We start from the raw sequence: 11446 nt of genomic DNA on the forward strand, positions 1-11446 counted from the left end.
TTTTTTTAGATTTTATTTATTTATTTTAGAAGGGAAAAGAGGGAGAAAGACAGGGAGAGACACCTCCATATGTGGTTGCCTCTCGTGCACCCCCTCCTGGGGACCTGGCCCGCAACCCAAGCCTGTGCCCTGACTGGGAATCGAACCGGCGATGCTTTGGTTCCCGGGCTGGTGCTATCCACGGAGCCACACCAGCCAGGACTAAATCTTTTCAATATGTTTTTTTTCTTTCTGGCCTACTCAGTTGCTCCCATTTTGACTGAGTGGCTGAAAACATTTTATGATTGATTTGTATTCAATATTCTTTCAATTATTAAAAGACTTAGCTTTGTTTTATGGTGAAGAACACTTCATTGATAAGCCCAATACAAAGTTTTTTCTTTTTTCTAATATAGATACTGTGAAATTTACTTAAAGACCCAAAAAGCGGCCATCCCGTGAGTTTTTCTCTTGTACGTGGTGAATAGTTTTTTATCTGAAGTCCCCAGCTGTCCTATAAAAGATTCTGCTGATAGAAATCACCTCTCTTAATGGGGTATGTCTTCTTGGGACAGTGTGTGTAAATAGCATTTTGGCTGGTGGACCCGTTTTTCACGTACTTCATCCAGTGGCGGGGACAGAGTTTGCAGACGTGCTGGATGAATAGTTGGAAATCACAACACCGTGGCAGGATCCCTTGGCTTTCTATTGATTCAGCAAATCTGGGTTTTGCTCTTTTTCTTTGGAAATCCCCACACATTCGTAGTTTAGTCCGTCTCAGCCGTTTTCCTGACAATAATTTGTACACGGGGCAAAACAAAGACCTGCTGTTTTCAGTAAGAGTGATTAAGTGTGAAAATACCGTGCAAGCACATAATTCTTCATGAAGCAAATACCTGTCCCATAGATAAGACAGCGTCCGCGTGAGCAAGGCACTCCAGAGATGATTAATAACTGTTGACTTCACTGTTTATCTCCAAATTACTCTGCGTGCGTTTTAGCATGTGGAGGAGACAGCTAGGGCAGCCAGCCTGGAAGGCTACACCTCATTTTCCCTTTTAGTTTTGTGCACAGTAAGCACATTGAAATGAAGACCCAGTTTTGCATGAGCAGTGCATCTCTTTTCTTAGCGTGGATGAGGATAACATACAAACATGTAAAGCCCACCTTTAACCCCAGCTGGTGTGGCTCCAAGGACTGAGCGCCGGCGGCAAACCGAAGGGTCGCCGGTTCGATTCCCAGTCAGGGCACAGGCCAGGGTTGCGGGCCAGGTCCCCAGGAGGGGGCGCGCGAGAGGCAACCGCACATCGATGCTTCTCTCCCTCCCTTCCTCTCTCTGTAAAAATCAATAAACATCTTCCAAAAAAAAGTTAAAAAAAATAAACCCCACGTTCAAAACACTGTTCAGTTCCTGCTGTGGGCCACGACTTCCCGTCCTAGACTTCAGGTTTGCGGACCTTTGCAATGAGAATGTCAAAGACCGTCGGGTGCCTTCCGGGGGATTACGGTTACCACACCCCTTACTCGCATATTAGAAACTAACCAAATCCTCCGTCCTGTTTCATACCAGACACGGGATGGCGTGAGCGTGCCTGTGAGAACGGGGTCCAGCTGCGCCGCCTCGGAGACACGCTGTGGATGTGCCTGGGATCAGACCCCGATTGTACCCACCCCCGTATCTATGTAAAGGGATTGGCATGCACACTGGACATTCACGGACCTCACGTTATCGAAGCAACTGGAAGTCGACGGCACAGTAGGACGTCTGGGAAAATCGTGCGGTTGTAGATGCTACCTTGTCTTTCGTGCGGGTTCTTACTGTGATGATTACCTTGGTTTCCTCAGAGACTCAGCTTTCTAGGTTCGACCTGAGCGTGCTTGGTTAGAACCACAGGTTGTGTGTGCGTGCGTGCGTGTGTGTGTGTCAAAGACCGTAAGACAAAAACCGTGGAGACACTGTTCAGACTTGGCAGAGCCGATGATTTTTCGTTTCCCCGTTTCTTTGTCAAGAAACTGTTCTCTTGGGAGCGCAGCCTAAAAAGGATGACGTGTGCATTTGTTTAATCATGTCCTATGCGTTTGGGAAGAAAATGTCCTGGGACACCGCGTGCAACATCTTGAACGCTTCCTATCTGGTGACGGGAGGTCTTCAGACCAACAGAAAGGGAAAGGGACTTCGGGTTTGGATTGTAGCCCAAGAATAATCTGTGACCATGATAGTTGTTCAGGCAATGGAACACAGTCAAGATATCTTTTGGATCCCCCCGTTTCACGTGGCATACGGGGAAGGCTGCCTATAAAAATTCTGAAATGTGCTCCCCCACAGCTACCAGGTGACTCAATATTGGCTCCATTGCACGGATCCCGTTCAGTCAGAGATTTCCTCTTCCTTTTGGATGGTCTATGCGATGTCAGCACTGGACGGAGGCATAGGAACGTCACGTGTTCTGGCTCAGTTTCTTCTGTCCTTGTCCCGGTCACGTTGAGTGTGCCCCGCACACTGTGGTCCCGTACACCGGGCAGGTTCGCGTGAGGTCAGGTGGGTGGGATGTCTTCTCTTCGGAGCTGATTATGAAGACACCGTGAAAGGCGCTCTGCCCACCTTGGCCCTCAGGGCCGACTCCGTGAAAGCTGGAGGTAGGGTGCCCGCCCTGCGCGTGCGGCTCGATGCCGGCCTTCCCCCAAAGCCAGGGCACTGGTAGAAGTCCTCGATGGCCGTGCTGTGCACAGTTTGTTTTCTTCTCTACTCTTCTGCTTCGCGATTGTGGACGTGGCTGGGAAAACGCGAGCAAGCTGCCCATGCGGCGTCGACGCGGAGGCAGCTGGGAAAACAGCATAGCCCAAATCACTGTGGATCTGGTCCGAGGGCTCCGTGATGACCGCCCCCAAGGAGATGTGACACAGGTGCATTTAGAGAGCAGCCTCTGGAGCCCTCAGACACTGCAAGGCAACACCTCCAAGACCTCTTCTCTCTCCTCCCCTCTTCCTCTCACGTTTTGTCCAGACAGGTCCTGCTCCTTAGGCAGGTGTGATGGGGACAGTGTGCCCTGGGGGTGCGTTGGTGACCGTGGGGGTGGGGGAGGCGGAGGGGTGGAGGGTTGTGTGCTCTCTCAGGCTTGTGCAGCTCGGCTGTGTTCCTCAGTCGCCTGGCAGGTCTCTGCTGCCGATATTGTCTTCCATCCTGTGCCCCGAAACGCGGGTGTTTCCAGAGCTCTCGCTACCTCTGTCTTCTGCCACACATCTAGCGACGTGACGAACCACCTTTTCACAGAGGCATGCATCTTCTTGCAGTAGGAACATGGCAAAGGGAACGCATTCACCGATCAGAGTTGGGCAGATTCCCCTCACGCGTCAGAAGGCCGTGGCTGTGCCGGAAGGTGAGAGGAAGGTGGCTTGCACCTATGACACCGTGAAAAGACAGGAAGATTGAAGAGGCTCACCGTGCCCTCTTCTCAGACATGACCTGTTCGTCAAATAGAAGCCCACTCAGGAGGTGAGCGTTTGGTAAAACAGACTCTTTGCAGTGAGCCACTCAGTGAGCAATTATTGTCCACGTGTTCCTACGGAACTGTGTTTTCCGTCTGGACTTCTCAGCCCGCATCCGCCGCACATTTCGTGGAGCGTCAACATCACCTGAACCTTCAGCAGTTTCTGCACCATTTCATCATTAAATGTTAAATGAGATCAGCAAGGGGATTTTGTGCCCTGACAGGTGGACCTAGGAAGAAAAGCATATCTTCTATCTTCTGACTATAAAATAAATAACAATGATTATTATTAGAGTTACTTTGGAACCTTGTGCTTAAAAAAATTTTTTAAAAATAAATGAAACATCGCCCCTGAATACAATAAAAAAATGTACATAAGCACATTTACCCATATGCATAGTTTTAGGATTAGTTCTTACTGTCCAGGATTTAATCCATGACATGCAAATAGCATCAGGGAAGCATGGAATGGCGAGCCTTCATTTTAAACAAATTTTGAACAAATGTGCGAGAAGAACAGATGTTTGAGTGCATCGGTGACGTTGCTCTTTGAAAATGTTGTCATCAGCCGTCAGCCACGCAACGCAAATGAGAAATGCACAAAAAATTCTAGAACTACCCGGGGCTGTTGAAACGCCCTTGGAGAGTCCCACCCATTTGAGGTGTCACACGTGTGTCGCGTGTGACGTGTCCATGGAGAGGTGTGAATCAAACTGTGTGACCATTAACATATGGATTTAATCAGACGGAGCTCTAAACGCATGGGACAGTCAATGTAAATAATTAGAAAAGAGTTCACTCAGTGGGTTCATTCTGAAATTTCCATTTCTATGATCGTATATAATCAGTGTGCGAAGTCTTGAAGCAAATTCATGGAAGGAATCACAAAATTCAGCTCAGGAAAAGTGATAGATTTGTTTTATGCTAATTTATGACATGGCAGTATTCACTTATGCAAAAGTACTGTTAACCCTCTTTAGGATTTGGCAATGACCCAAGAAGTAGTATATAGAGCTGGGTCTTGAGATTTTCTTACTGGGACTGCACCTCACCTGCTTTCACTGGCCCCTGCGAGGCTAAAAAGGAAATAAAATCACAACGGACTACACAGCATAGCCTACCTTTGGCCTGGCCGACTTCTAATCCCTTCCCCGCAGAAGTGGGAGGCCTGCTCAGCATAAAGTACCTGTTGCCCGAAATGGGCACAGCTCGGTTGCGGCTGACAACGTGGCGGAACACGCAAACAGGGAAACAAAGTTCCAGCCACAAGATACCGCGTGTCCACTTCCCGCCGTCGGTGCCCGGAACCCATTGCACGAAGTGTTTAGGACGTCTCGTTGCATTCTACACATCTCAACGTACAGACCGCCTTGGCCCCGCTGGCAGCGTCACCTGCCGTGGTACACGTGTGCGTGGCGTGCAGAGCACTTCCCATGTTCACGCTCAGCTGCGTTGCCTCCAGCTGTTGGACCGTCGGAATAGGGACTGCGTGGCCAATGCTGTTCCTTAAACATCCCGACACTCCTCGCTGCACTTCTGTGTCTGACAAGTGAGTTCCACGTAAGGGGGTGCCGTCCACATACTGCAAACAAAGGGAAGAGCACACGAACCGTTGTGTGAGGAATGGGTTTGGACAGTGTGTTTAGCGTGTGTACGTTTGCGTGTGTGAGCTGGTGGAGGTGGCGTGGGTGGGCCTGTTTCCACCAATCCAACGATTTTCGTACCGAGCTGGCTTGGCAGACCCCGTGGGCTTGCCTCCCAAGGAACAAGTCCTTCCTAAACAGCAACATGCCCTGTAACGGTTTTCTCTAAATTACTGCCTTTTAAGTTGCTCCATTTTGCTTTCAGGGGATCTCTCACGGTGCGCACGTGTGTTATTTAAGTAAAAGTCATTACATGTGTGTGGTAGTGCACGGGATTTGAAGCCATTCGACCCACAGGCAAGCTGTGCCTGTCCTTTGCGGCTTTCTGTTTTCTCGCACTGTGCCGTGGGCCACCTGGCTGGGTTGCCCGCGTGCTGGCGGGGCTATGGGACTGCCAGAGGGGGCCGCAGACAAGAGATGGAGTGCCTTCGTTCCGCGTGGCGCACCCCGGCGGCCCACCTCTGGGACCCCCACCAGGCTGGCCCAGCTTCTCATGCCGGGGGCGCAGAGTAACCATTTCTAACCCCATCAGTTCCTTGCACAATGAAAATCACTGTGATTTGTATATATGCCCAAGGAAAATTTTACTGCTGTCTAATTTATGGCATAATACTATTGATTCCAGGTTTGTTTAATAAACACTTTGTACCTTTTAAGAAGTCGGATTCTGGTTCTGTGTGTTCTGTCGCAAGAGAAGCCGGAGCTCGCCTGCTTCCATCTAGTCCAGGGGTCTGCGATAGTTTCTGTCTCGTAAATTAAATTTAATTCTTGCACTGAGAATTGACCGGTCACATCACATCGCTTTCAGGCGCGCAACGTAACGCGTGGGTATGTGGCTGCATCGCGAGATAATCCCCCCGGGAAGCCTCGTTAACGCGCCTCACCACTCGAAGCGGCCCGTTTTTTTGTTGTGATGAGAACGGTTAACATCTGCTCTCGTCGCAGCTTTCAGATATTCCCAGGCATAGGACAGTGCTGTTGGATCTTCAGGGCTGTCAAGGGCCCGATGATTGATCTTGGTAACTGAGACCATAGAAAGGGAAACCGCAGATTGGGGGGGAGGGGGCGCGGCACCCTTGACGTATGACGTTGAGTACGTGTGATGAGCACATGGCATTGATTTGGTCCATTTCTATGTCTCAACGCAATGGCCCTGGGACCATGAACCAGCACCTCCGGGAGATCCCACGCTCGTCTTTTTGTGCGTGTGACGGGAATAATTAACTTCTGGTCTCTTAGTAAGTTTAACGATTACAACAGAGTATTGGTGTCTATATTTCCTATACGTCACCTTAGATTTCTAGGACTCGCTTATCTACTAGTTGCAAGTGTGGACCCTTCAGCTACGCCTCCCCTATTCCTCACCTGCTAGACCTTGGTGATCACCATTTTATTCCTTATTTTTATGAGGTTTTGTTTTAGATATCACGTATCAGTCAGATCATACCCTACTTGTCTGTTTCAGACTTGATTCACGTAGCAAAGTGTCCTCCAGGTTCATCCCTGTTGTTGCAGATGAAAAGGTTTCCTTTTTCATGGCTGGGTAATATTCCGTTGTGTGTATGTACCTCCTTTCCTTTATCCGCTCCCTTGCAGATGGACACTAAGGTTGGTTTCCTATATGGGGAGCGTGGGGATGTGGTATCTCCCTTTCATATGAATCAAAACCACACTGAGACAGCACCTGACACCCTGTTAGAATGGCTACGACCCATGAGGCAAGAAATGACAAATGGTGGTGGTCGTGCGGAGGAAAGGGACCCCTTGGGCACCGTTGGTGGGATTTCCAGTTCATGCAGCTACCGCAGAAAGGAGTAGGGACCTTTCTCAAAAAAAAAAAAAAAAAAAAAAAGTGTAATGATAGAGCAACCCTATGACCCAGCAATTTTTCATGTGTGGGCACACGTCCCTTATTAATACTTAAAAATATTGTGAAATAAGATATCCACCCACTTTAAAGGTGGTGCGTGGAGGCCAACACAGACTAAGCTATTTCTGCAAGATCCGACAGTTAATAAATCGGGGGGCTGAGATGTAAACTCCATGTGGCCCCGCTCTCTCCAGGGGGCACATGACGGTTTCATTGTAAAGAGAGGAAGATGTTCACGGAAGAAACTACCAACCAGATGATCTCGGTTCCCGTGTGAACGTCCGCAAAACTGGCAAATGTGCAAGGCCCGCCATGGGGGCCTTCATGAAAGACCTCGGGGGCTCGGGGCTCACGCAAAGGAAGAGAACCGTGACGCGGTTCGACCCTGATTCAGGCACCTTGTCAGAGAATCGGATTTCATTTTAACACGCAAGTGGCCCTCCAGAACCCCATTCAACAGACCGGTCTATAAACCTGGGAAGCGACAAACGCAGATCCCTTTTTTTTTTTTTTTTTTCTTATTGTGGCAGAAAAGAAACCAAACCAAACCCACGCACCATGAAATCTGCCCCGTTAACAAAATCTGAGTGCACAACACAGGAGTGTCGGCTCCAGGCAGAAGGCTGGCCGGCAGGTTTCCTGCAGTTACTCAGTTTGCGTCACCCAAAGCTCACACACCTGTGGAATGGCCACACCCCAGTTCCCTCTCCTTCGGCCCCCCCGCCCCCGGTTTTGTCTCGGCCTGGAAAAGTGAGGGACCTGGCTGCCAGAGTCTTCAGTTTCATTGTCATCCACGGGCGTCACGCGGGGTAGACGCGGGATTTTCTATCTCGTTAGAGGTGCCTGGCTCGGCGCCTGTTGCAGGCTCAGCTTTACCGTCCCCCGGGGACGGGGGGCGGGGAGCAATGTCTCCGAGACCCGCCCGCCAAAACGCCGTTCTTGGTAATGAATCAGAATGTGTGTGCAGCCGTTCCCAACCAGGGCCTTGGAAAAAGGGAGAAAAAAAAGAAACAAAACCAGAAAGGGCAAAGTTTAAAAAGTGATGTCACAGTAGGGAGGGAAGAAGGGGAATCCAGCCAGCAGAGCTCTGAGGCTTTACAAGGATTTTCCACTGCGCTGATTTTACTCTCGTCCTGATGAGTAACGCGCACACAGCCTCATGGGCTCGGGGGGAGGTTCGTACTGGGAAGGATACGTCGAAGGCCCCGGAACTATCCCTGTCATCGTGCACAGACGTTCAGACGTCTCTTCTGTCCTTTCGGTGCCTGTCTCTTGCGAGACCAACCCTCCGCCCCTCCTTGTACTAAGGAAAGAGGCCTTGCTGGGCAAATCTGGGAAATGAATGTTGCTTTTAGTGTATAATCTGCACACTCGTGAGGGCTCCATCAAAAACCCCCGGAAGCCATGCTTTTCAAATGTTTCCTACAGCCAGAGTGAGAAATTATCTTTGGCATATTTGGGAGAAGCAGCCAACACGCACAAGGACACCCATCGGAAACCAAACGTGAAAAAGACAACCCGGGTCGCGCAGAATTATCAGCATGGAAATTATGTTTTCAAAGAGGGTTTTCTGAACCTGGACACTGAGGACTGGTACTCTGGCCGGTGGCTCCGTTGATTGGAAGTTGGTTGTAGCGTCGTTCCATACACCGCAGGGTCATGGGTTTGATTCCTGGTCACGGCACATACCTAGGTTGCGGGTTCGATTCCCAGTCAGAGACCTCTCTCTCTCTCTCTCTCCCTTGCCCCTCAAACACATCTATAAACCCATCTTCAGGGACTGAGGATTAAAAAGAAAAGAGAATCCTAGGTACTTTTTTTCCAAATTATTCTTGCCTACTGCTAACGACCCACAAAATTGAATGCATAGGTCTCACTTCGTGTTTAAAAAAAAGAAAAATAAAAAACGCTTTTCTAAGAAAAAAGTGCCTGCTGCGAGCGTTGGCTTTTCCACATTGTCGGTGATTTAATGCGGGGTTTCTTGCGCGCGAGGGTCCGGAGGAAACCTGCCGCCCTGCTGCTCCTGACATCTGGGAGTGCAAGTCGTGAATTTATTTATTTGCATTTCCATGGTTTGCCCTGGCACACACCGCCTTCTGGCTGCTAGGGCGTGTCTCAGCCCCTTGATGGATGGTGTGCCATGGCGAGAGTCATATTTTCTTTTTTCCACCTTTTTGCTGAGCCTCTATAAATTTGTACTTGGACCAAGGGAAAAAAAAAAGTTGGTCCAGCTATTTAAAAAAAAATTTTTTTTTTTTTTTTTTTTTTTTAACAAGTGTCAGGTCCAAGTTGCCTTTGACTAGCATTATGTGGCCATTGGTTTTTCCGACCTGCGCTGGGATGTGCCAGCTGGATCCCTCTGCTGCCCGGAGGGGCTGCATGACCGCGCGGTGGCTCTGAGACAGGCCGCCCCTACGCCAAACATCCCCAGTGCTCGTTGAAGGTCGGGGGGCACATGCGGAAGCAGGTGACGAACTGAGGGTTCCCTTCCCAAAGGCGCACGAGCTGCCAGAGGTGGAATGAATTCCACGCCGCGGACCTTTAGCTCTTTCAGATCGTAGCTGCGGCTGCTCTGCGTCCCGCTGGTCCTCGTGAGGCACGGCAGGCCCTGACGTTTTAACCATTGAGCCGTCTCTCATGTCCCTTCCTTGATTTAGTTTCACTCTTTGCTGATATTTTCCATCCACGGGTGTTCACGGAAAATCTGCTTGGTTTTCTGCACATGAAAAAAAATATGTTTTAAGTAACGGTGGATAATCGTCACTCTAAGCACCCAATACCCTGGTAGAGGTAGTGGTTGTTTCCAGGAAAAAGGAATCTTGAGAACCCACTTAAAAATGCCTTTTTCCTTTGAGAAGCACAGGGAAGCCCCGCAGTTGACCATATTGAATATTTGAAATAAATAATTAGTTCAACCCGTTTTAAGTAGTGTTTAACTTGTACTGTTGAATTGACATTGTAACTAGTGTATTCGAATCGATAAAAACAAATCAGACAGCGCATAGATTTAAAACCTGCCTCATCATGGGTCAGTCAGTAGTACTAGCAATGTCTCCTTTGATCATGGTTATGGGGGCTTTATAACGGTAATAAAATATGTAATACTCTACATCCAGGGATTTTTTTATCGTTTACACTCAGCCACTTCCAGATTCGTTCAAGGGTCTGGGCTCACGACACACTATGGCATTCTCATAAAGAAACCACAGCGTCACCTGATCCTGCCTTGCCCTGCACGTCCGCCAGAGCCGAACCTCGCTACGGTCGGCCCCAGGCTGTGCACGTGCGGTTTCTCTGGCCCTGGCTGACCCCAAGATTCCTGCTCCGCTTCCATTTCCGTGTCTTCCGACAGAGAAAACCACACGCAGGCCACAACCCAGGTGCATGTTACACAGGAAACATTTGAAAGCAAGCACGCAGGGACTTCTGTGTGGGCAATGGCAGAAATAAGTTTATCATGGAAATTGTGTCCTTACAATAGGCTTTGTCAAACATGGCACTATGGGCCTTGGGACCGGGTTACCGGTGTGTGGTCGGGGCATCCCATGCATGGTAGGGGGGCATCTCTAGTCTGCACCCACCGGGACCAGCTGCCCATCAGTCGTGACGTCCTGAAAGGCCTGCAGGCGTTGATGGACGTGCCCAAGGAGGGGCCAAGTGTGTCTTTTAGTGGAACCACTGCCGTAAATAGATAGGTAAGTGGGTAGGTAGGTAGGTCGATAGATAAGTGGATAGCTGGTAGATAGATATGGGTGGATGGATGATTGACAGATAGATAGATGATAGATAGATAGATAGATGATAGATGGATGGATAGATTATGGATGGGTAGATAATAGATGGGTGCTGATGGATGGGTCGATGATAATAGATTAGATAGATGATAAACAATTACATATGAATGAAGGGTGGGTGAAAGATAGATAGATGATAGATAACGGGTGGATAGTTCGATAATCGGTGGATGATGGATGGATGGGTAGATGATGATGATCGATTAGATAGAGGATAGTTACAGGTGGGTGATGGGTAGCGAGAGACAGAGATGGATGAATATAGCCTCTCGTGGGAAGGCCTGGGGTGGTTACCACCCACAGCTGACGTCTGGGCCCAGTGACTCCCTGGCGTGGGGCGCCCTGCGCACTGTAGGGTCCCTGATCTCCACCCACCAGGGGCCAGGAACTCCCCCGCCCCCCACCGCCGCATGGAGACCATCAAAAGTGGGTGCGGGCGTTCTCAAAACTTCCCAGGCGGCACCCTCGGCCCCAGGTGCAAAGCGCTGGGTTAAATGACATTCGACGTCAGGGTCACTCATGGCGAAAGCCTCACAAGGAGGGAGTGAGGACATCCGTGACGCGTTGCGTTGTCACGTCGACAACAGGGCCGACGTCTGCCCCGAACCCGGATCCGAAGCCGCAGCGCCCCTGTCCCCGTTGGAGAACAGGACCCATCGGGCCAACACGCCA

The 11446-nt window shown here is 49.7% G+C and overlaps 1 protein-coding gene across 2 annotated transcripts in view; it reads left to right on the plus strand.

The window, feature by feature from the left end:
- Window positions 1-5710, plus strand: part of PRKX (protein kinase cAMP-dependent X-linked catalytic subunit) — a 60162-nt gene extending 54452 nt beyond the window's left edge. For both annotated transcript variants that reach the window (XM_054585014.1, XM_054585013.1), the window contains one exon: window positions 1550-5710. The gene's annotated coding sequence lies outside the window, so the exon portion shown is untranslated. The remainder of the gene's footprint in view (window positions 1-1549) is intronic.
- The last annotated feature ends 5736 nt before the right edge of the window (window positions 5711-11446 follow it).

The sequence above is a fragment of the Pteronotus mesoamericanus genome, unplaced genomic scaffold (genome assembly GCF_021234165.1).
Source record: "Pteronotus mesoamericanus isolate MK-2021 breed Mesoamerican mustached bat unplaced genomic scaffold, CSHL_Meso_final contig_80, whole genome shotgun sequence".
Lineage (NCBI taxonomy): Eukaryota > Metazoa > Chordata > Mammalia > Chiroptera > Mormoopidae > Pteronotus > Pteronotus mesoamericanus.